Source organism: Sus scrofa, chromosome 14 (genome assembly GCF_054392235.1).
Source record: "Sus scrofa isolate SSC_HxYL_T2T_F1_AM1 chromosome 14, Sscrofa_HxYL_maternal_Yorkshire_Landrace_v2.0, whole genome shotgun sequence".
NCBI lineage: Eukaryota > Metazoa > Chordata > Mammalia > Artiodactyla > Suidae > Sus > Sus scrofa.
In genome coordinates, this window is record NC_139396.1 from 72,460,154 (window position 1) to 72,483,381 (window position 23,228).

The 23,228-nt window shown below is 42.8% G+C and overlaps 1 long non-coding RNA gene across 1 annotated transcript; it reads right to left on the minus strand.

The window, feature by feature from the left end:
* Window positions 1–374: 374 nt before the first annotated feature.
* LOC146396683 (uncharacterized) lies at window positions 375–22,598 on the minus strand. The gene is made up of 2 exons (XR_014826117.1): window positions 22,365–22,598; window positions 375–2,882 (listed from the first exon to the last, which is right to left on the minus strand). It is a non-coding gene; the product is annotated as an uncharacterized LOC146396683 (long non-coding RNA).
* Between the last annotated feature and the right edge of the window lie 630 nt (window positions 22,599–23,228).

Genomic DNA, 23,228 nt, shown 5'->3' on the forward strand with positions numbered 1-23,228 from the left:
GCACATGGGGCTCATCCAGGATTGCTGTGGCTGTGATGAAGGCCAGGAGCTGTAGCTCCAATTTGACCCCTACCCCAGGAATTTCCATATGCTGCAGATGACACTGTAAAAAGAAAAAAAAGAAAAAGAAAAGAACGAAAATTACCAGGGACAAAGACATCACATAATGATAAAAGGGCCAATATACCAAGAAAGCACAACAATTCTAAATCTTACTTCCCAAACAACACAGCTGGAAAATATGTGAAGCAAAACCTCATAAAACTGAGTATACATACAGACAAATTGAAATTTATAGTTGAGGCTTCAATACTCTTCTCTCAACAACTGATAGACAAAAAATCAGCAAGAAGACAGAAGAATTCAACACCATCAAACAAAAGGATCTAATCAAAATTTATATAACATTACTCAGAAACAGCAGAATACACATTCTTTTTATGTGCCCAGAGAACCTATGCCGGACAGACCATAGCCCTAGCCATTTAAAAAACCTCAAATCAGAGTTCCTTTCGTGGCTCAGCAGCTAATGAACCCAACTAGTATCCTTGAAGATGCAGATTCAATCCCTGGCCTTGCTCAGTGTGTTAAGGATCCAGCGTTGCCATGAGCTGTGGTGTAGGTCTCAGACTTGACTTGGATCCTGAGTTGCTGTGGCTGTGGCCGGCAGCTACAGCGCCAACTGGACCCCTAGCCTGGGAACCTCCATATGCTGACGGTGTGGCCCTAAAAAAGACCAAAAAAAAAACCCTCAAAATCAATGAAAGCATAAGTTGCTTCTTTGAAAAGCCAACAAAATTAACATGCCTTTACCTAAACTGACCTTTAAAAAGGGAGAAGGAGTTCCCATCGTGGTTCAGTGGTTAACGAATCCGACTAGGAACCATGAGGTTGCGGGTTCGGTCCCTGCCCTTGCTCAGTGGGTTAACAATCCGGCGTTGCCGTGAGCTGTGGTGTAGGTTGCAGACTCGGCTCGGATCCCGCGTTGCTGTGACTCTGGCGTAGGCCGGTGGCTACAGCTCTGATTAGACCCCTAGCCTGGGAACCTCCATACGCTGCGGGAGCAGCCCAAGAAATAGCAAAAAAAAGACAAAAAATAAATAAATAAATAAATAAATAAAAATAAAAAAAATAAAAAGGGAGAAGACTCAACATTACTGAAATTAGAAATAAGAGATATCACTAATAATATCTCACTAATAATAACAATGATTTTAAGGGAATACTATGAACAATTGTATGCCAACCAAGTAGATAAGCTATGGACAAATTCCTAGACATGAAAACCACAAAATCTGACTTAAGAAAAAATAAAAAAAATCTGAATAGATCCATAACAAGTAGAGATTGAGTTAGTAATTTGAAAATTTTCCTACACAGAAAAGTCCAGAACCAGATGGCTTCACCAGTAAATTCTACCGAATGTTTAAAGAAAAACTAACACCAATCAATCTTAAATTCTCAAAAAAAAAAAAAAAAAAAGAAGAGGGGAGTTCTTGCTGTAGTGCAACAGGATCAGTAGTGTCTTGGGAACGCTGGGATAAGGGATTCAATCCCCGGCCCAGCAGAGTGGGTTAGGGATACCATGTTGCTGCAGCTGTGGCTTAGTTTGCAGCTGCAGCTTGCATGTGATCCCTGGCTTGGGAGCGCCATATGCCACAGAAAAAAAAAAAAAAAAACAAAGAGAAAAGGGGTCACACTCTGTAAGGCCAGAATTGCCTGGTCCAAAGTCAGGCAAAGGACATAGAAAACAAACAAACTTATGATTACCAAAGAAGAAAGGGGGGGAGGGATAAATTAGGAGTTCGGATTAAAATATATATACACACTAATATATATAAAATAGGTAACCAACAAGGACTTACTTTACAGCACAGGGAACTATACTCAATATCTTGTAATAACCTATAATGGAAAAGAATCTGAAAAAGAATATATGTATATATCTGAGAGTATATATCTGAATCACTTTGCTGTATACCTGAAACTAACAGAACATTGTAAATCCACTATAATTCAATAAAAATGTTTAAAAAGTCAAAGACATCATAAGAAAACTGCAACCAATAATGTCTGTGAATACAGATGCCAAAGTACTCAACAATATTCCAGCAAACCAAATCCAGCAACACATACCAAAAAAAACATGAATGAATAAATTCTATTTGGTTTAACATGAAGCAATCCTATTTTGCCCCAGGAATGCAAAACTGGATTAACATGAAAAACCCATCAATGTAGCATACCTAAATACTCTGATGTAAATTGAACAAAATATATACAGGAATTATATAATGAAAACTATAAAACAATGATGAAGAAATCAAAGATTTAAATACATGGAAAGGCATTTTATGCTCATGGATTGGAAGACTCAGTGTGATAAAGATGTGAATAATGCACTTTCCTTCAAAATCCCAGAAATATTTCTTACATATATAGACAAGATTATTCTAAAATGTTTTAAGGGGAAACATCAGAATAGCTAAAACAATTCTGAAAAATAAGAATAAAGTGGGAAGAATCACATTACCTGATTTCAAGACTTATTATATAGATACTAATATAGTGTTTTTTAGAGGACAGAGATATTGTTCAATGAAACAGAATAGAGAACCCAGAAACAGCCCCATAAAATCGACTTTTGACAAGCATGCAAAAGCAATTCAATGAGGAGTTCCCCCTGTGGCTCAGCGGTAATGATCCCGACTAGCATCCATGAGGACACGGGTTGGATCCCAGGCGTCGCTCAGTGGGTTAACGATCCAGCGTTGCTATGAGCTGTGGTTTAGGTCGCAGATGCAGCTTGGATCCCTTGTTACTATGGCTATGGTGCAGGCGGCAGCTGTAACTCTGAGTAGACTCCTAGCCTGTGTATGGCCCTAAAAGCAAAAAAAAAAAAAGCAATTCAATAACCCCAAAAGTACTGAAAGCAGGGTTTGGTACACCAACACTCATAGCAGCATTATTCACAACAGCCAAAACGTAGAAATAACCCAAATGTCCACCCATCAGTGACTGGATAAACAAACAAAAGTAGTATATCCATACAATGGAATATTAGTTTCAAAAAGTAAGGAAATTCTGACACATGCTACAACATGGATCAACCTTGAAGGCATTATGTTAAATGAAATAAGCCAGAAACAAAAGTGAAGTATTGTATGATTCCACTAACATGAAGTCCCTATATCAGTAAGATTCATAGAGACAGAAAGCAGAATAGTGACTGACCGATTGACAAGGGGCTGGAGAAGGAGGGGGTGGACAGTTATAATTTAATGGGTACAGAATTTCAGTACGGGATACTGAAAAGTTCTGAAGATGGACCATGGTGATGGTTGCACAACAATGTGATATACTTAATGCCAATGAATTGCACAAATGGATATAATAAATTTTATGGGATGCACATCTTACCATAAAAAAGCAACTCAGTGGAGGAAGGATAATTTTTTCAACAAACATGTTAAAGCAATTAGATATCAATAGGAAAAAAAAAATCAACCTCAACCAAAAAAAAAAAAAAATCTCAAAATAAATCCCAGATTTAAAAGTAAAATGCAAAACTACCTAACTTTTAGAAGATAACCTCAGAGAAAATCTTCAGGACATGACACCAAAAGCATGATCATAAAAAGAGAAAATAATCAACTTATTTTATCAAAATTAACTTTTTACCTTGTAAAAGACACTTTTTCTTTTTTTAATCTTTTTTGTCCTGCACTTTTGGCATATGGAGGTTCCCAGGCTAGGGGTCTAATCAGAACTGTTGCTGCCGGCCTACACCAGAGCCACAGCAACCCCAGATCTGAGCTGAGCCTGTGACCTACACCACAGCTCATGGCAATGCCAAATCCTCAACCCACTGAGCAAGGCCAGGGATCAAACCCACAACCTCATGGTTCGTAGTCAGACTCATTTCCGCTGCACCACAACGGGAACTCCAAAAGACACTTTTTATTTTTTGGCCATACCTGTGACATGTGAACATTCCTGGGCCAGGGATCAAACCTGTGCCACAGCACTGACTCAAGTCACTGCAGTGACAATGCTGGATTCTTAACACTGCATCACAGGGAACTCCCAAAAGACACTTTTTTTTTTTTTTTTTTTAATGGCTGCACCCATGCCAAATGTAAGTTCCCTGGCTAGGGGTTGAATTGAAGCTGTAGCTGAGGCCTACACCACAATCACGACAACATCAGATGAGCTGCATCTGCAACCTGTGCTGGAGCTTGAGGCAACACTGCATCCTTAACCTACTGAGCAAGGCCAGGGCTCGAACCCTCATCCTCATGGACATTATGTTGTGATCTTAACCCACAGAGCCACAATTGGAATTCCCCAAAAGCCATTTTTTAAAAGATGAAAAGTCAGGGTATATACTGGGAGAAGAACTGCTTAATAGAGTAGTAATGGCCCATAAGAAGTGCCACAGATACTATTTTTACTAAATTACTGGGTTGTAATTATTTTATTAGATTTACTCCTGGATTCTTTGTATTTTTCCTGCTATTTCCAAATCTTTTTAAATCTACATTTTCTAACTTATTTTTACTATTGTATAGAAATGCAAATGAATTTTGTTTTGAATCTAGCAACATTGCTACAAATCTAGCAATTTGTAGATGCCTTTGGATTTTCCACATAGAATATCATATCATTGGAGTTCCCGTCGTGGCGCAGTGGTTAACGAATCCGACTAGGAACCATGAGGTTGCGGGTTCAATCCCTGCCCTTGCTCAGTGGGTTAAGGATCCGGCGTTGCCGTGAGCTGTGGTGTAGGTTGCAGACGCGGCTCGGATCCCGAGTTGCTGTGGCTCTGGCGTAGGCCAGTGCCCACAGCTCCGATTCGACCCCTAGCCTGGGAACCTCCATATGCCGCGGGAGCGGCCCAAAGAAATAGCAAAAAAAAAAAAAAAGAATATCATATCATGTGCAAATGATGAGTTTTGTGTCTTTCCTTCTAATGCTCTACCTTTTATTTCCTTTTCTCATTTCACTGCACTGGTTAGGATATCCAGTAGCATGTCATGTACAAGACTTCATCATGGGCATCATGTAGAGCTCCTGATCTCACAGGGAATGCTTTCATTGTTCATGTCTGCTATATATTAGTAGTGTTCTTTATTAGCTTCTATTCCTATTGTCATATTTTTTATCATGAAAGTTTTATTTCATCAGTTTTTTCTACATCTATTGAAACACTACCATGGTTTTATTCTTTTATTCTGTTAATATGGTGATTTACATCATGTAATTTTATAATGTTACACCAATCATGCAATTTGGGGATAAACCCAACTTGGCCATGAGAATTTATTCTTTTAAAACTCAATGAATTTTATTATATTTATAGTTGTATAACCATATCATAACCCAATTTTACATTTCCATCCCAAACCCCCAGCCCAGCCCATTGTAGTTGGAAAACATGCTTAGTATGATTTCAGTTTTCCTAAATTTACTGAGGTTTGATTTGTGGCCCAGAATGTGATCTATCCTAAAGAATGTTCCATGTGCTCTTGAGAAGAATGTGTATTCTTCTGCTTTTGGATGGAATATGCTATAAATATCTATTAAGTCTATCTGGTCAAGTGCATCATTTAAGGTCTGTGCTTCCTCGTTGATTTTCTGTCTGGATGATCTGTCCATTTCTGTAAATGGGGTATTAAAGTCCCCCACTATTATTGTGTTATTGTCAATTTCTCCATTTAAAGTTATTAGCAGTTGCCTTATATACTGAGGTGATCCTATGTTGGGTGCATATATATTTATAATTGTTGTATCTTCTTCTTGGATTGATCCTTTGATCATTATGTAATGTCCTTCTTTGTCTCTTAAAATATTCTTTATTTTAAGGTCTATTTTGTGTGATCTGAGTATTGCTACTCCAGCTTTGATTTCTGTTTGCGTGGAATATTTTCTTCCATTCTCTCACTTTCAATTTGTGTGTGTCCCTAAAACCGAAGTGGGTCCACTGAAGACAGCACACTACGGGTCTTGTTTTTGTATCCATTCAGCCAGTCTATATCTTTTGGTTTGGGCATTTAGTCCATTTACATTTAAGGTAATTATTGCTATGTATGTTTTTACTGCCATTTTATTAACTGTTTCAGGTTTTTTTTCTTTGGTTTTTTGTTTGTTAGCTTGCTTGCTTTTTAAGGCCACACCCATGGCATATGGAAGTTCCTGGGCTAGGGGTCAAATCAGAGCTGTAGCTGCCAGCCTATGCCACAGCCACAGCAACGTGAGAACTGAGTTGTGTCTGAAATCTACACCCCAGTTCATGGAAATGCCAGCTCTTTAACCCACAGAGTGAGGCCAGGGATCAAACCTGCATCCTCATGGATACTAGTCATATTGGTTTCCACTGAGCCACGATGGGAACTCCTAGATTTATTTTTGCTGGTCTTTTCTCTTCTTTTCTTCTCTTGTTCTCTTATGGTTTGATGACTATCTTCAGTGTTGTATTTGGATTGCTTTTTTAAAATTTGTGCATGTATCTACTGTAGATTTTTGGTTTGCAGTTAGCATGAAGTTTCTATACAGGAATCTATATATAGACAAGATTGTTTTAAGTTGTTGGTCTCTTAATTGAAAGTACATCTTCAGTATTCTGCATTTTTACCCTCCTCTTCTCACAATTTCTGGATGTGGTAGCATATTTGTGCATGGATGACTTCCAACATTTACTGTATGTATGCCTTTACCAGTGAGCCTTGTCGTATGTAATATTTTTGTTTCTAGTTGTGGCCTTTTCTACCTAGAGTAGTTTCTTTAGAATTTGTTGTAAAGCTCGTTTAGTGGTGCTGAATTCTCTTGGCTTTTGCTTGTCTATAAAGCTTTTGATTTCTCCTTCAAATCTGAATGAAAGCCTTCCTGGGCAATCTTGGGAGGTTTTCTTCCTTTCATCACTTTAAGTATATTGTGCCACTCCCTTCTGACCTGCAGTTTCCACCGAAAAATCTGCCAGTAACCTTATCAGAGTTCCCTTGTATGTTATTTGTTTCTTTTCCCTAGATGCTTTCAATATTTTGTCTTTAATTCTGGTCCGCTCGATTAACATGTGCTTTGGGTGTTCCTCCTTGGGTTTATTTTATTTTATTATTTATTTATTTATTTATTTTATTTTTATTTTTTTGTCCCTTTGCCACTTCTAGGGCCGCTCCCGTGGCATATGGAGGTTCCCAGGCTAGGGGTCTAATCGGAGCTGTAGCCACTGGCCTACGCCAGAGTCACAGCAACGCGGGATCCGAGCCGCGTCTGCAACCTACACCACAGCTCACGGCAACGCTGGATTGTTAACCCACTGAGCAAGGGCAGGGACCAAACCCGCAACCTCATGGTTCCTAGTCGGATTCGTCAACCACTGTGCCACGACGGGAACTCCGGATTTATTTTAAATGGTACTCATTATGCTTCCTGGATGTGAGTGAGTGACTCCTTTCCTATGTTAGGGACGTTTTCAGCTATTATCTCTGGAAACATTTTCTCTGGCTCCTTCTCTCTCTTCTCCTTCTGGTACCCCTATAATACAGATGTTCGTGCATTTAAATTTGAGAACCAGAGTTCTCAAAGTTGGGACCAGATTTCTCTTAGACTGTCTTCATTTCTTTTCAATCTTTTTTCTCTTTTCTGTTCTGCATCAGTGATTTCCACTAGCCTGTTTTCCACCTTGCTTATTTTTCTGCCTCCTGTATTCTGCTGTTGGTTGCTTCCAGTGAATTTTTTATTTCAGTTATTATATTTTGCACTTCTGCTGTTAATCCTTAAATCTTCTATTTTGGGTTTTTTTTTTAAGGCCACATGTGCAGCACATGGAAGTTCCCAGGCTAGGGGTTGAATCAGAGCTGCAGCTGCCAGCATACACCACAGTCACAGCAACAGCAATGCCAGATCCAAGCCGAATCTGAGACCTACACCACAGCTCATGGTGACACTGGATCCTTAACCCACTGAGCAAGGCCAGGGATCAAACCTGCATCCCCATGGATGCTAGCAGGGTTCATTAACTGCTGAGCCACGATGGGAACTCCACCTGCCTTTTCATTTTGTACAGATTTTAGATGTGGTCTCCTTTTTTTGCAGACAATAGGATTGCAGCTTCTCCTGCTTCTGATGTCTGCCCCCCTTGTGGCTGAATTTGGTGAGGGGCCTTACTGCAGGTTTCCTAATGGCAGGAACTGGTGCTTGCCCACTGGTAGGTGGAGCTGATTCTTATCCCTCTGGTGGGTGGGGCTTTGTCTCTGGATATGATTAGAGGCAGGTGTGTGCCTGGGGGGCGGTCTTTGGGCATCCGGTTTACTGATGAAAGGGGCTGGGTTCCCACTCAGTTTGTTGCTTAGCCTGGGGCTTCTCAGCCCTGATGGGTGGGGCCACATTTTTCCAAAATGGCCATCTCTAGAGGAGTTCATGCTGATGATTATTCCTGAAATTTTTGTCTCCAACATCCTCCCCTCACAATGAGCCACAGTCAGCCCGTTTTCCTAGGGTAATCTCCAGAACCTGCGGTTTGACCCAGATTCCTATGGAGTCTCTGCTTTGCCCTGGGACCCAGTGCACATGAAAGCTTATGTGAGCCTTTCAAGAGTGGAGTCTCCCATTTCCCAAAGTCCTGTGGAGCTCCTGTGCCCAAGCCCCGCTGGCCCTCAACACCAAATGCTCCAGGGGGGTCCTCCCAATGCCAGATCCCAAAGTGTGGGAACTTGACATGGGGCTCAGAAGTCTCTCTTCCATGTGTAAGCCTCTGCAATATAGTTACTTTCCAGTCTATGGGCTGCCCACCCAGCAGGTATGGGGTTGCTTATATCACATAATCACGCCTGCCACCATCTCAATGTGGCCTCCTTTTTGCCTTCTGGAGTAGGATATGTTTGTTTGTTTTTTTTTGTTTTTTTTTTTTTTTTTTGTCTTTTTTGTCTTTTGTTGTTGTTGTTGTTGTTGCTGTTTCTTGGGCCGCTCCCGCGGCATATGGAGATTCCCAGGCTAGGGGTTGAATCGGAGCTGTAGCCACCGGCCTACGCCACAGCCACAGCAACGCGGGATCCGAGCCGCGTCTGCAACCTACACCACAGCTCACGGCAACGCCGGATCATTAACCCACTGAGCAAGGGCAGGGACCGAACCCGCAACCTCATGGTTCCTAGTCGGATTCGTTAACCACTGCACCACAATGGGAACTCCGGATATGTTTTTTTGATAGTTTGCGTCTTTTTGAAGGTTGTTCAGCGGTTGGTTGTAATTTTGTTGCTTTTATGGGAGAAGATGAGGTCCAGTCCTTCTACTTGAACATCTTAATTCCCACTCAAGAATTTATCTTTTTGATCCATTATTGAATTCAGTTTGCATCAGTGTTTGAGTGAGATTTACTAGTAATTTTATTCTTGTCCTATTCTTGTTCAATTTGCATATCAAATTACATAGAAATTATGTAGAAATAAGGTGAGAGTTTTCCGATTTTCCTATTCACTGAAATAATCTGTATAAGATTATTAAATTTTTTTTTTCCTGTTTAAGAAACAGAGCAGGAGTTCCCGTCGTGGCGCAGTGGTTAACAAATCCGACTGGGAACCATGAGGTTGCGGGTTCGGTCCCTGCCCTTGCTCAGTGGGTTAACGATCTGGCATTGCCGTGAGCTGTGGTGTAGGTTGCAGACGCGGCTCGGATCCCGCGTTGCTGTGGCTCTGGCGTAGGCCAGTGGCTACAGCTCCGATTAAACCCCTAGCCTGGGAACCTCCATATGCCACAGAAGCAGCACAAAGAAACAGCAAAAAGACAAAAAAAAAAAAAAAAAAAAAAAAAAAAAAAAAAAAAGAAACAGAGCAGGGAGTTCCCATCGTGGCTCAGTGGTTAACGAATCCAACTAGGAACCATGAGGTTGCAGGTTCGACCCCTAGCTTGCTCAGTGGGTTAAGGATCGGCGTTGCCGTGAGCTGTGGTATAGGTCACAGACACGGCTCAGATCCCACGTTGCTGTGGCTCTGGCGTAGGCTGGCATCTGGAGCTCCGATTCCACTGCTAGCCTGAGAACCTCCACATACTGCAGGCAGCGGCCCTAGAAAAGGCAAAAAGACAAATACATACATACATACATAAGATCATGTGTCTCCCCCCTTTATCCTATTAGTATACATTGATTTGACTTTTGTGTGTTAAACTAACCTTGGATTCCTTGGATAAATCCCACTTGGTTGTGGTATATAATCCCTTTTACTATGTTGTTGGATTCAGTTTGCTAGCATCTTGAAGATTTTTGCATCTCTTTTCATAAGGGATATTGATCTGTTTTTCTTGTGATGTCTTTGGTATCAGGGTAATGCTAGCTTTGTAGAATGAGTTAAGAAATGTTCCCTCCTCTTCTATTTTTTGGAAGTATTTGAGAAAGATGGATATTAATTATTCTTTAAACATTTGGTAGAATTCACCAGTGAAACCATCTGGTCCTGGGTTCTTTGTTGAATTTTTTTTATTACTAACTCAAAATTCATCAAAATTGGGAAGATGTTAGCCTTTATATTTCTTACTGAGAATCAGTTAGGTTTTGTTTGTTTGAATAAGCTTTCCCCAGGTTGCTACAAGCCTTTGCTAATTTCCTAAGTTCCAAAAAATTTGATTTTTTGTTTGTTTTTTTAGGGCTGCACGTGCAACATATGGAAGTTCCCAGGCTAGGAGTCCAATCAGAGCTACAGCTGACGGCCTACACCACAGCCATAGCAATGCCAGATCTGAGCCACATCTGCAACCTACACCACAGCTTACAACAATACCAGATCCTTAACCCACTGAACAAGGCCAGGAATCGAGCCCATGTCCTCATGGAAACTAGTTGGGTTCATTTATCGCTGAGCCACAATGGGAACTTCAATCCTGACAGTTTCTGCCCCAGTTTTCATTGCTTTCATGAAAGGGTGGAATTTCTTACTCCTCCGTTTTTGCTGATTATCATTCCTTTTATTTAGGCTTCTGATAGAGCAGAAAAAAGCATTCTAATTGATGAGATTTATTTAGTTATAAAGGTAGGTACTGGGATGATGATCCTCAAACCTTAGTGTGAATAAGAATTAACTAGAGGTAATGATTATAAATGCATATTCCTAGATTCCACCACAAATCCCAGTACTTTTGCCTGGGGACGAGGAATCTTCATTTTAGGCAGGCACTCAGAGGGCCCTCTTTGTAAGCACTGGATCTAAAAAATGAAAAAAGTATAAACAAGTTGGGAGGTTGAGAGAAAAAATCATGTGAATGTTTTCACTTTATATTTTTCACAGAATAGAGCCAAGAAAAACCATGTAGAGTTAAGAAATCGAGACATGGGGTGTACACTTTAGAGTTATGGAGGTAACCACAGTAAAAATTAGAAACAAATGGTGAAGGGAGGTGACTGCCAGGGAGGGGCTGGAGTAGGACATGGCAACTTTGACTTTTTCCTTTACACTCTGAACTTTCTTTTCTCAAATATGGCTTGGTATCTTTATTTTAAAAAAAAACACACAAAACAAATACAAACAAAAGCAATGGAGAAGTCAGTAGGAGGGGGCTACTAGCCAACAATTCTGCCTTGTTTCCTCAGTGCCACGGCTAGTGTAGCCCTTCCTACCATCCCTTACCCAGGCTCAGGATGCATCATGCAGCTGCCACCTTGGAAAGGGCACTACAGAGTGGGGCTCCTCTCCTTCAACATGGGCCACGCCCTTGCCATGTCCCTCCAGAGAAGAGGATGCTGGCAATTGAGTGCCAACAGATAAGGGGGACACTGTAGTATGAGGGAGTCAGGAACTGCAACTTAGAGTCACAGAGCCCTGGCCTCTCTGGGCTGCAAGGGACCTTCCCAAGGTCACACAGTGACCCAGTCCTTCCCAGAACCAGCAGTCTATGGGGCTTAAAAACATAAGCATAGAATCAAAAACAAATTTTGCTTGGAAGCCAGCTGTGGGCAGTTGGCTTAGCTTACACAGTGGACTCACCAGCCAATTGTTTCAGAGGTCTGGGCAGGGGGCCACCTGACAGGATGTGCTAGGGAGCCAAGTGGGGATGGTTGCTTCTGGGAGAGGGATAGGTGATGACAGCCACGCCCCTGGACAGTGGAGGGTTGTGACTCTTATCGCCTGCCCCCTTTACTGCAGGGCTGTTTTCAGGGTGAAGGTTATCTAGCCCAGAGCCCTTCCATCCAAAGCCGAAGACTCGCTGTCCTTTCCACAAGCAGAGGTGTTTCTCCCTTCCCAAATATCCTGTGCCAGCATCCGGACGTGCCTCCAAACAGAAAAGTCAAAAAAGCCCCACTTCTCCATGGAGCAGGGGTAGAGAGGGAGGGATCAGCAGAGGGAGCCTGGGACCAGAGCCTCTGATACCCCCAGCCAGGGTGATGCTGTGCTCTGATAAGCTGGGCTGCAGACTGGGGAGTTAATGTCTGGGAGTTCTCACGTAGTGAGAAGTCAGGGAAGGCCACTGCAATAGAAAGGCTTCTCTGAAAAAAAAAAAAAAAAAAAAAACCACCATGAGTCGGGCCTGATGACTGGCAAACTTTGGATGCAGGAAGGCAGGGAGCACCCCTGTTTTCCTCTAATGGGCAGGAAGGCATGGTGACTTGACACGACTGCCACTCAGGCAAAGCTTGCCTCTTGCTCCTGAAATGTTCCCGGAGGCCTGGGGAACTCCAAAGGCAACACCAAATATGACCTCACCTTAAGACGCTCACCAGCTCCTAGTCCAAAAGGCAAACACATCAGTTCTTCTGCTCTCACCCCTGGTGCTGGGAGTGGTAAAACCAACTCTGGCTCTTCCACCACAGTTCTTGGCCAGGTGTGGGTCAGAATCTCCCACCTTCAGCTTTTTTTCTCACCTGTCAAATGTGTCTCAGGTGTCATCAGCACAAGTGCCAAAACCCAACTAAGTTGACCGGCCTGTGATATAATGACAAAGCAGTAGCAAGCACACTCACTTGGCACCTGCCATACGCCAGGCACTGTTTAGAGCGATACACATACGACTCTCCAATTTTGCTCCGGATTATGATATGCAGGGTTTTTTTCCCCCACAACCAAGCAATTCTCCAACAGTAGCTGAATGTCCAAGAATTTTTGTTTGTTTGTTTGTTTTTGTCTTTTCTAGGGCTGCACCCTTGGCATATGGAAGTCCCCCAGGCTAGGGATCTAATCAGAGCTACAGCCGCCAGCCTACTACAGTCAGAGCCATAGCAATGTGGGATCCAAGGCACATCTGTGACCTATACCACAGCTCACGGCAACGCCAGATCCTTAACCCACTGAGCGAGGCCAGGGATCAAACCCACAACCTCATGGTTCCTAGTAAGATTCGTTAACCACTGAGCCACGACGGGAACTCCTAGAATTTAACTCAATTCTGACACTATCGACCTGGAGACAGCATCATATTCCACAGGTTAAGGGCTTGATCCTACAAGACGCCCCACTTCAGATGTCAATTACAAGTCCAGATTGTTACCACTGCCTCTGACCTACTGGCTATAAATCAGAGGTTCTCATTGCCCCCTTCCTTGGGTCTGATTAATTTGCTAGAGCAGCTCAATGAACTCAGAGAAACACTTTACTTACTAGATTACCCATTTATTATTAAAGAATAGACATCAGAAACAACCAGATAGAGAAGACAGGGCAAGGTATGGGGAAGAGACACAGAGCTTCCCAGCCCTCTCCAGGCATGCCACTCTCCCCAAATCTCCAAGTGTTCACCAACCAGGAAGCTCTATGAACCCTTTCAGATTTTTACGGCGGCGACATTACAGAAGCATGATTGAATATGTCACTGGCCATTGGTGACTGATTCAAATTCCAGCCTCTCTCCCCTCGCAAGGTTGGAGGTGAGGGAATGGGACTGAAAATTCCAAATCTCTAGTCTCCTGGTTGCCCCACCCACCCCACCCCAAACCAGCCCCCATTCGAGGTGCTACCGCCCAACCACCTCATTAACATAACAAAAGACACTTTAACTGCCATCACCACTTCAGAAAATCCAAGGATTTTAGAAGCTCTGTGCCAGGAACAGGGATGAAAACCAAATATACATTTCTTTTCTTTTTGTCTTTTTTAGGGCCACACCCACAGAAGTTCCCAGGCTTGGGGTTGAATTGGAGCTGTAGCTGCCGGTCTATGCCACAACCACAGCAATGCCAGGTCCAAGCCAAGGCTAAAACCTATACCACAGCTCATCACAGCCATGCCAGATCCTTTACACACTGACTGAGGCCAGAGATCAAACTCACATCCTCATGGATACTAGTTGGGTTTGTTACTGCTGATCCATGATGGGAACTCCCCAAATACGTATTTCTTACTGTAAACCACAATATCACAGACTCTAACCCTTGGGCTTAGCCATCAGCACACCCAATCAAAAGGAAAAATACTGTGATATGTCACACAGGATTACCAAGTAAGCACAACTAGGATCTAAACAGGCAATGATTGAGCTGAGACTCTTGCTACTGTTTAGGAAAAAAAGGAAAGAAACAAGAGCCCAGGAGTTCCCTGGTGGTGCAGCAGGTTAAGGTGGTGCTGTCACTGCTGTGGTGCAGGTTTGATTCCTAGCCCGGAAACTTCTGCGTGCTGTGGGCATGGCAAAAAAAAAAAAAAAAAAGGAAAGAAAGGGCAGGCCCAAAATGGAGTCACTTGTGCTAAGCCTCATATCACCAAACCCAGAACTTAATTACAGTGTCAACCTCTTCCTGGAATGGACTCTTAAACCAGTCAATCTGGAATTAACTGGTTATTACTAGTGAGGTAATTTGGTCTATAGGCCCCTGCTCTAACCTAAAGGAAGGTGACTTTGCCTGCTATAATCAGCTTTTTGCTAGAGTAACTTCTGTGAGAATTAACATGTCTTTTCTAGCAAAGGAAGCCTTGGTTACTCCATTTTATTCCTGCTTTGCCTGAGACACCCTCCTCCACCCCTCCCCCTCTCCTCCCAGTAACAGTTTGTTTCAAATTAGCCAACTGAGGAGAATGTGTGCCTTGGAGTTTCCATCCTGGAGCGGTGGTTAATGAATCCGACTAGGAATCATGAGGTTGCCAGTTCGATCCCTGCCCTTGCTCAGTGGGTTAAGGATCCAGCATTGCCGTGAGCTGTGGTGTAGGTCACAGACGTGGCTTGGATCCCGCGTTGCTGTGGCTGTGGCATAGGCCGGCAGCAACAGCTCAGATTAGACCCCTAGCCTGGGAACCTCCATATGCCATGGGAGTGGCCCTAGAAAAGGCAAAAAGACAAAAAAAAAAAAAAAAAAAAAAAAGGGTGCCTTGACCTGACCATTGGGAAGGGGACAGATGTACCGCCTGCTTTAGGGATAAATAGTGGGTTCTTCCTTCTTTGCACAGGCTTGCTCGCTTGCCTGCTCATCACGGATGGGGAGCACTTGCGCCCTTCTGCAGGAGTAAAGAACCTTGTCGAGATCTCCTTGTGTTTGTGTGTCTTATTTTCCAACACTGATGATCTGAGCTGGGGTCACTTTTCCCCAACACTTCCTTGTCCCATTTCCTTCTACCTATAAAACTTCCATTTTGTACAGCTCTTTGGAGCTCCTTTCTATTTGTCAGATGGGATGCTACCCAATTCATGAATCACTAAATAAAGCCAGTAAGATCTTTAAAATTTACTCAGTTGAATTTTGTTTTTGTTAACACTATCCTGATGATTGTTCATCTGTATAACCTCAAGGTCCAGCAAAGGGCCAGAGGAGTAACCCCATTAATTGTTTGCTGAACAAAAGAATGAAAATGAGTATCCACAAACCTCCAGTATATAGACTCTTATTATAACTATAAGGGATATGAGTGAAATTAATGGAAAAGTATCACAATAAAATGAATTGTGACAAGTGCTGCATCAGTGTGATCAACTACAACCTTTGCCTTGTAATAATTAGAGTTCCAGATGAAGATGTCAGGCATCTGGAAACTGTGTGTACCATTTATAAGTGCAGCTAGTTCTCAGCTTCAGGTTTCACCGGGTCAAAATGAAGGTATGGGTGGACAGAGCTACATTCTCTCCTGGAAGCTCTAGGGATGAATTCACTTCTGTACTCACCAAGGTTGTTGGCAAAATTCAGTTCAAACATGAGTGGGATACCTGTTTCCCTGCTGGCTGTAGAGTAGAAGTCATTCTCAGTTTCTAGAGGCTGCCTGCAATCCCTGATTAGTTGTCCCTTCCAAGCCCTAAATGGCAGGCCAAGTCCTTCTCACACTTTGCCTTTCTGACCCTGTCTGTCTCCTCCCCTCTACTACCTGACCTGTCTCTGACAGGTGCCTTTTGCTGCTGAGCTTCTAAGAGCTCAGGAGATTCCACTGTGCCCACCCAGGTAATCCTGAATGAGCTCACTCACTTAGGGTGGGACCATTATAACCCCCATTCCACGCAAAGGCCTTCAGAGCTGTATGAAAGCAGCATTTAATTGAATGATTGGAGGAAGGAAATCTTTGGGACTACCATTAAGAGTTCTTCCCACCATAGTTGCCCTTTGGGAAATTAAACTCAAAGAATGCACAAGAGGGTGATAAAACTAAAGTAAATGGAAGAAGAACAGAGCGATGGCTCTGTAGGCAAAGGAAGGGGTTAAATCAAAGTATGCTTTGTTCTGCAGAAACTAACAAGTTGCAGAAAGTTCCAGCTACCAGAATTTCCAAAAAGGTTACGATGCATTCCAGTCTACAAAATACCACAATGTGAACAAATAAGCACCTACCTACTTGCAGTTTTGGGCAACCTAGAGTAACTTTTGCCTCATTATAATAATCCTGTCTACCTTTTCATGAATATGCATGCTCCCCCCACCCCCAGGCTTTAAACTCCCATGGACAGCAATCTCCCTTATCCTTGCCACAAGTAAAAAAAAAAATGCTTCTGCTTTAATGGAATGCTTGGTGTGTTCACTGACTAAGCACTCCGAGCCATAGACCTATTCTATTGTGTCTGGTAACAAGAAGACCAGTGGAGAATGGAGAACCATAGAATCAACTGGAACACGAGGTTCAAATGGCAATAAATAATCATCTATCAATTATCACCTTAAATGTCAATGGGCTGAATGCCCCAATCAAAAGACACAGAGTGGCTGAGTGGATAAAAAGGCAAAAACCTTCAATATGCTGCCTGCAAGAAACTCACCTTAGGACAAAAGATACATATAGATTGAAAGTGAAAGGGTGGGGAAAAATATTTCACGCCAATAGATATGACAGAAAAGCAGGAGTCGCAACGCTCGTATCAGACAAAATAGACTTTAAAACAAAAGACATAAAGAAAGACAAAGAAGGACACTATTTAATGATTAAGGGATCCATCCAAGGAGAGGATGTTACTATCATCAACATATATGCCCCAAATATAGGAGCACCCTGATACATACAACAAATATTAACAGACATAAAGGGAGATATTGATGAGAATACAATCATAGTAGGAGACCTAAATACCCCCCTCACATCAATGGACAGATCCTCTAGACAGAAAACCAATAAAGCAACAGAGATCCTAAAGGAAACAATAGAAAAGTTAGACTTAATTGATATCTTCAGGACACTACATCCAAAAAAAATCAGAATACACATTCTTCTCAAATGCTCATGGAACATTCTCAAGAATCGACCACATATTGGGACACAAAGCTAACCTCAATAAATTTAGGAGCATAGAAATTATCTCAAGTATCTTCTCTGACCACAATGCCATGAAATTAGAAATCAACCATGGGAAAAGCAAAGAGAAAAAACCTACTCCATGGAGACTAAACAACATGCTACTAAAAAACCAATGGGTCAATGAGGAAATCAAGAAGGAAATTAAAAACTACCTTGAAACAAATGATAGTGAAGACACAACCTCTCAAAATCTATGGGATGCTGTGAAAGCAGTGCTCAGAGGGAAATTTATAGCAATACAGGCCTTTCTCAAAAAAGAAGAAAGATCCCAAATTGACAACTTAACCCTCCACCTAAACGAATTAGAAAAAGAAGAACAAAAAAGTCCTAAAGTCAGCAGAAGGAAGGCAGCAGAAGGAAGGAAATTATAAAGATCAAAGAAGAAATCAATAAAATAGAGACTCAAAAAACAATAGAGAAAATTAATAAAACCAAGAGCTGGTTCTTTGAAAAGGTGAACAAAATTGACAAACCCCTGGCCAGACTCACCAAAAAGAGGAGAGAAAGAACCCAAATAACCAAAATTATAAATGAAAAAGGAGAAATCACAACGGATACAGCAGAAATACAAAAAACCATAAGAGAATACTATGAACAACTATACGGCAACAAGTTTGACAATCTGGAAGAAATGGACAATTTTCTAGAATCTTACAGCCTGCCAAAACTGAATCAAGCAGAAACAGACCAACTGAACAGACCGATCACTAGAAATGAAATTGAAGAGGTCATAAAATCACTCCCTACAAATAAAAGTCCAGGACCAGATGGCTTCACAGGTGAATTTTATCAAACATATAAAGAGGAATTGGTGCCCATCCTCCTTAAACTCTTTCAAAAGGTTGAAGAAGAAGGAATACTCCCAAAGACATTCTATGAGGCCACCATCACCCTCATTCCAAAACCAGACAGAGATACCACCAAAAAAGAAAACTATCGCCCAATATCATTGATGAATATAGATGCAAAAATTCTCAACAAAATCTTAGCCAACCAAATCCAACAACATACCAAAAAAATTATACACCATGACCAGGTTGGGTTCATCCCAGGTTCACAAGGATGGTTCAACATACGCAAATCAATCAGCATCATACACCACGTTAACAAAAAAAAAGTCAAAAATCATATGATCATCTCAATAGACGCAGAAAAAGCATTTGACAAAGTTCAACATCCATTCATGATCAAGACCCTCGCCAAAGTGGGTATAGAGGGAACATTCCTGAGTATAATCAAAGCCATTTATGATAAACCCACAGCAAATATAATACTCAATGGGGAAAAAATGAAAGCCTTCTCACTCAAATCTGGAACAAGACAGGGATGCCCACTCTCACCACTGCTCTTCAACATAGTTTTGGAAGTCCTAGCCACAGCAATTAGACAAACAAAAGAAATAAAAGGCATCCATATAGGAAGAGAAGAGATAAAACTGTCACTGTATGCAGATGACATGATACTATACATAGAAAACCCTAAGGACTCAACCCCAAAACTACTTGAACTGATTCATAAATTCAGCAAAGTAGCGGGATATAAGATTAACATTCAGAAGTCAGTTGCATTTCTGTATACCAGCAATGAAACATTAGAAAAGGAATACAAAAATACGATACCTTTTAAAATTGCACCTCACAAAATCAAATACCTCGGAATACACCTGACCAAGGAGGTAAAGGACCTATATGCCGAGAACTATAAAACTTTAATCAAAGAAATCAAAGAAGATGTAAAGAAATGGAAAGATATTCCATGTTCCTGGATTGGGAAAATCAATATTGTAAAAATGGCCATACTACCCAAAGCAATCTACAGATTCAATGCAATCCCTATCAAATTACCCATGACATTTTTCACAGAACTAGAACAAACAATCCAAACATTTATATGGAACCACAAAAGACCCAGAATCGCCAAAGCAATCCTGAGAAACAAAAACCAAGCAGGAGGCATAACTCTCCCAGACTTCAAGAAATACTACAAAGCCACAGTCATCAAAACAGTGTGGTACTGGTATCAAAACAGACAGACAGACGAATGGAACAGAATAGAGAACCCGGAAATAAACCCGGACACCTATGGTCAATTAATCTTTGACAAGGGAGGCAAGAACATAAAACGGGAAAAAGAAAGTCTATTCAGCAAGCATTGCTGGGAAACCTGGACAGCTGCATGCAAAGCAATGAGACTAGAACACACCCTCACACCATGCACAAAAATAAACTCCAAATGGCTGAAAGACTTAAATATACGACAGGACACCATCAAACTCCTAGAAGAAAACATAGGCAAAACACTCTCTGACATCAACATCATGAATATTTTCTCAGGTCAGTCTCCCAAAGCAATAGAAATTAGAGCAAAAATAAACCCATGGGACCTCATCAAACTGAAAAGCTTTTGCACAGCAAAGGAAACCAAAAAGAAAACAAAAAGACAACTTACAGAATGGGAGAAAATAATTTCAAATGATGCAACTGACAAGGGCTTAATCTCTAGAATACATAAATAACTTATACAACCCAACAGCAAAAAAGCCAATCAATCAATGGAAAAATGGGCAAAAGACCTGAATAGACATTTCTCCAAAGAAGATATACAGATGGCCAACAAACACATGAAAAAATGCTCAACATCGCTGATTATAAGAGAAATGCAAATCAAAACTACCATGAGATACCACCTCACACCAGTCAGAATGGCCATCATTAATAAATCCACAAATAACAAGTGCTGGAGGGGCTGTGGAGAAAAGGGAACCCTCCTGCACTGCTGGTGGGAATGTAAACTGGTACAGCCACTATGGAGATCAGTTTGGAGATACCTTAGAAATCTATACATAGACCTTCCATATGACCCCGCAATCCCACTCTTGGGCATCTATCCGGACAAAACTCTACTTAAAAGAGACACATGCACCCGCATGTTCATTGCAGCACTATTCACAATAGCCAGGACATGGAAACAACCCAAATGTCCATCGACAGATGATTGGATTCGGAAGAAGTGGTATATATACACAATGGAATACTACTCAGCCATAAAAAAGGATGACATAATGCCATTTGCAGCAACATGGATGGAACTAGAGAATCTCATACTGAGTGAAATGAGCCAGAAAGACAAAGACAAACACCATATGGTATCACTTATAACTGGAATCTAATATCCAGCACAAATGAACATCTCCTCAGAAAAGAAAATCATGGACTTGGAGAAGAGACTTGTGGTTGCCTGATGGGAGGGGGAAGGAGTGGGAGGGATCGGGAGCTTGGACTTATCAGACACAACTTAGAATAGATTTACAAGGAGATCCTGCTGAATAGCATTGAGAACTTTGTCTAGATACTCATGTTGCAACAGAACAAAGGGTGGGGGAAAACCTGTAATTGCAATTGTAATGTATACATCTAAGGATAACCTGACCCCCTTGCTGTACAGTGGGAAAATAAAAAAAAAAAAAAAAAAGAAGAAGGCCAGTGCCAGCAATTCAGCTGCTCTGCATCCTCATTACTGTTGTCAATCTTTGTAATTTTGGCCATTTGAGAGGGTACGTGTGGTTTTGTGGTGGCTTGCTGAGGCTTTGTTTCCCTAATGACAGATGATGGTCCAGCATCCTTTATGTACTTATTTGCATCTCTGATGAAGTATCTGTTATGTTTGTAGTTTTATTACAGGGCTGTAGGGGTGGGGTTATGTATTTTGGATAGAAGTCCTTTATGAGGTATGGGTTTCAATTTCTACCCAGTCTGTGGCCTGCCCTTCATTTTATTTTCTTTTTAATTTTATTTATTTTTATTTTTTTGTCTATTAGGCTGCACCCGCGGCATATGGAGGTTCCCAGGCTGGGGGGCAAATTGGAGCTGTAGCTGCTGGCCTACACCAGGGCCACAGCAAGGCAGCATCCAGGCTGCACCTGGGACCTACACCACAGTTCATGGCAATGCAAGACCCACGAGGCCAGGGATCAAACCTGCATCTTCATGGATACTAATCAGATTCATTTCCACTTAGCCACAATGGGAACTCCCATGTCCTTCATTTTCTTAATGGGGGCTTTCTTTCTATTTTTTTTTTTTTCTTCTTTTTCTTTTTAGGGCTGCACCTGTGGGATGTGGACATTCCCTATTAGGGGTCTGATCAGAGCTACAGCTGCTGGCCTACGCCACAACGCCAGACCTGCACCACATCTTCGACCTACACCACAGCTCATGGCAATGCTGGATCTTTAACCCACTGAGTGGGGCCTGGGATCCAACACGTGTCCTCATGGATACCAGTCAGGTTCCTTACCACTGAGCCACGACAAGAACTCTTTAATGGAGTCTTTTAAAACTTAATTTTCCTCAGGTTTCCTGAGGTACATTCACCCTTTCTAGGCGTACGGCCTACAATTCCACCACCACATCGAGGAACGGAATATTCCTGCCTCCCCACACTCCCCGCCTTCATTCCAGCAGATGGCTTCAGCAGCCGGGTAACAAGCACCGGGCCTTTCCCTGTCCACGTGGCCGCTGAATGCCTCTGGTCACTTCTGTGCCCCGCTCGTAAATCCCAGGGCAACAGGAAAAGGCCCATTAAACGTCCTGCTTCACACACTAATAAAACCAGTAATAACAACACCAAAACGCTCGCCCGAGTGCCGCTGGCCCCTCCCGCTCGCTGCCAACACTGCCCGGTACAGACCTCACAACCCGCCTGTGAGAAGCCTCCACGAACTCTTCTCAGCCGGAGGAGGAACAGCGCTGAGGAGGCCAAGTGCGGGGCCCTCCAGGAGCCGTGGCCCGAGTTCAGGGTGTGCTCCAGTCTACACGGCCAGGGGCCCTGAGGGCAGGTGCCGAAAAACCACGCTTCAAGACCCGGACAGAGGATGTGCCTCAAACTCTAGACACGACCGCAGGGCCTAGCTCACGCCAGAGTGAGGACTGCGCATGTGCGCAGTGACGGTGGGGCACGTACCGGGCCGGGGGTGGTGCATGCGCAGGTGCGCTTCGGCTCTGAGGGCGAACGGGAGCTGCAGGGTTACCTGCGCCGGGAGCTGGCGGCAAACTGAACCCTCGGCCCCGTGGTGCGGGAGCCGCCTGAGGACCGTGCTGGGGGCCTGAGCCGGCTCCCGGAATCCAGAAGCCTCCCACCGTCTCTCTCAGCGCAAGGTCTCAGCCAACTGTAGATGCCCAGCCGACTCAGACCCCTAGCTCTTGCTTCCGGTTGTCAGCGGGAGGAGGGGGCACCTCATCTCCATGCTGCAGGTTGTTATTAACGGCAGGAAACTAGCCAGACCACGATGGCCCGGACCTGACAGTGCCACGAGCGGGAGTAGGGGACGTCAGTACAAGGTTTACCCGATGAGCTCCAAGCTGAGCCTTGAGTGGGCCTGGAGTGCTAGGGGCAGGGCATCGGTGTGTCTGCAGAGGTGGGAGTGGCCGTCAATGCAGCGTTGGGCATTTGGGGGGCAATGGGGGCTTGGACGGGGAGGTGGGGACAGGCTATGGAGGACCTTGAAAGCTCCTGTGGGCGGGAAAAGCTTCAGAGGGTCCTTAGAAGTAACAT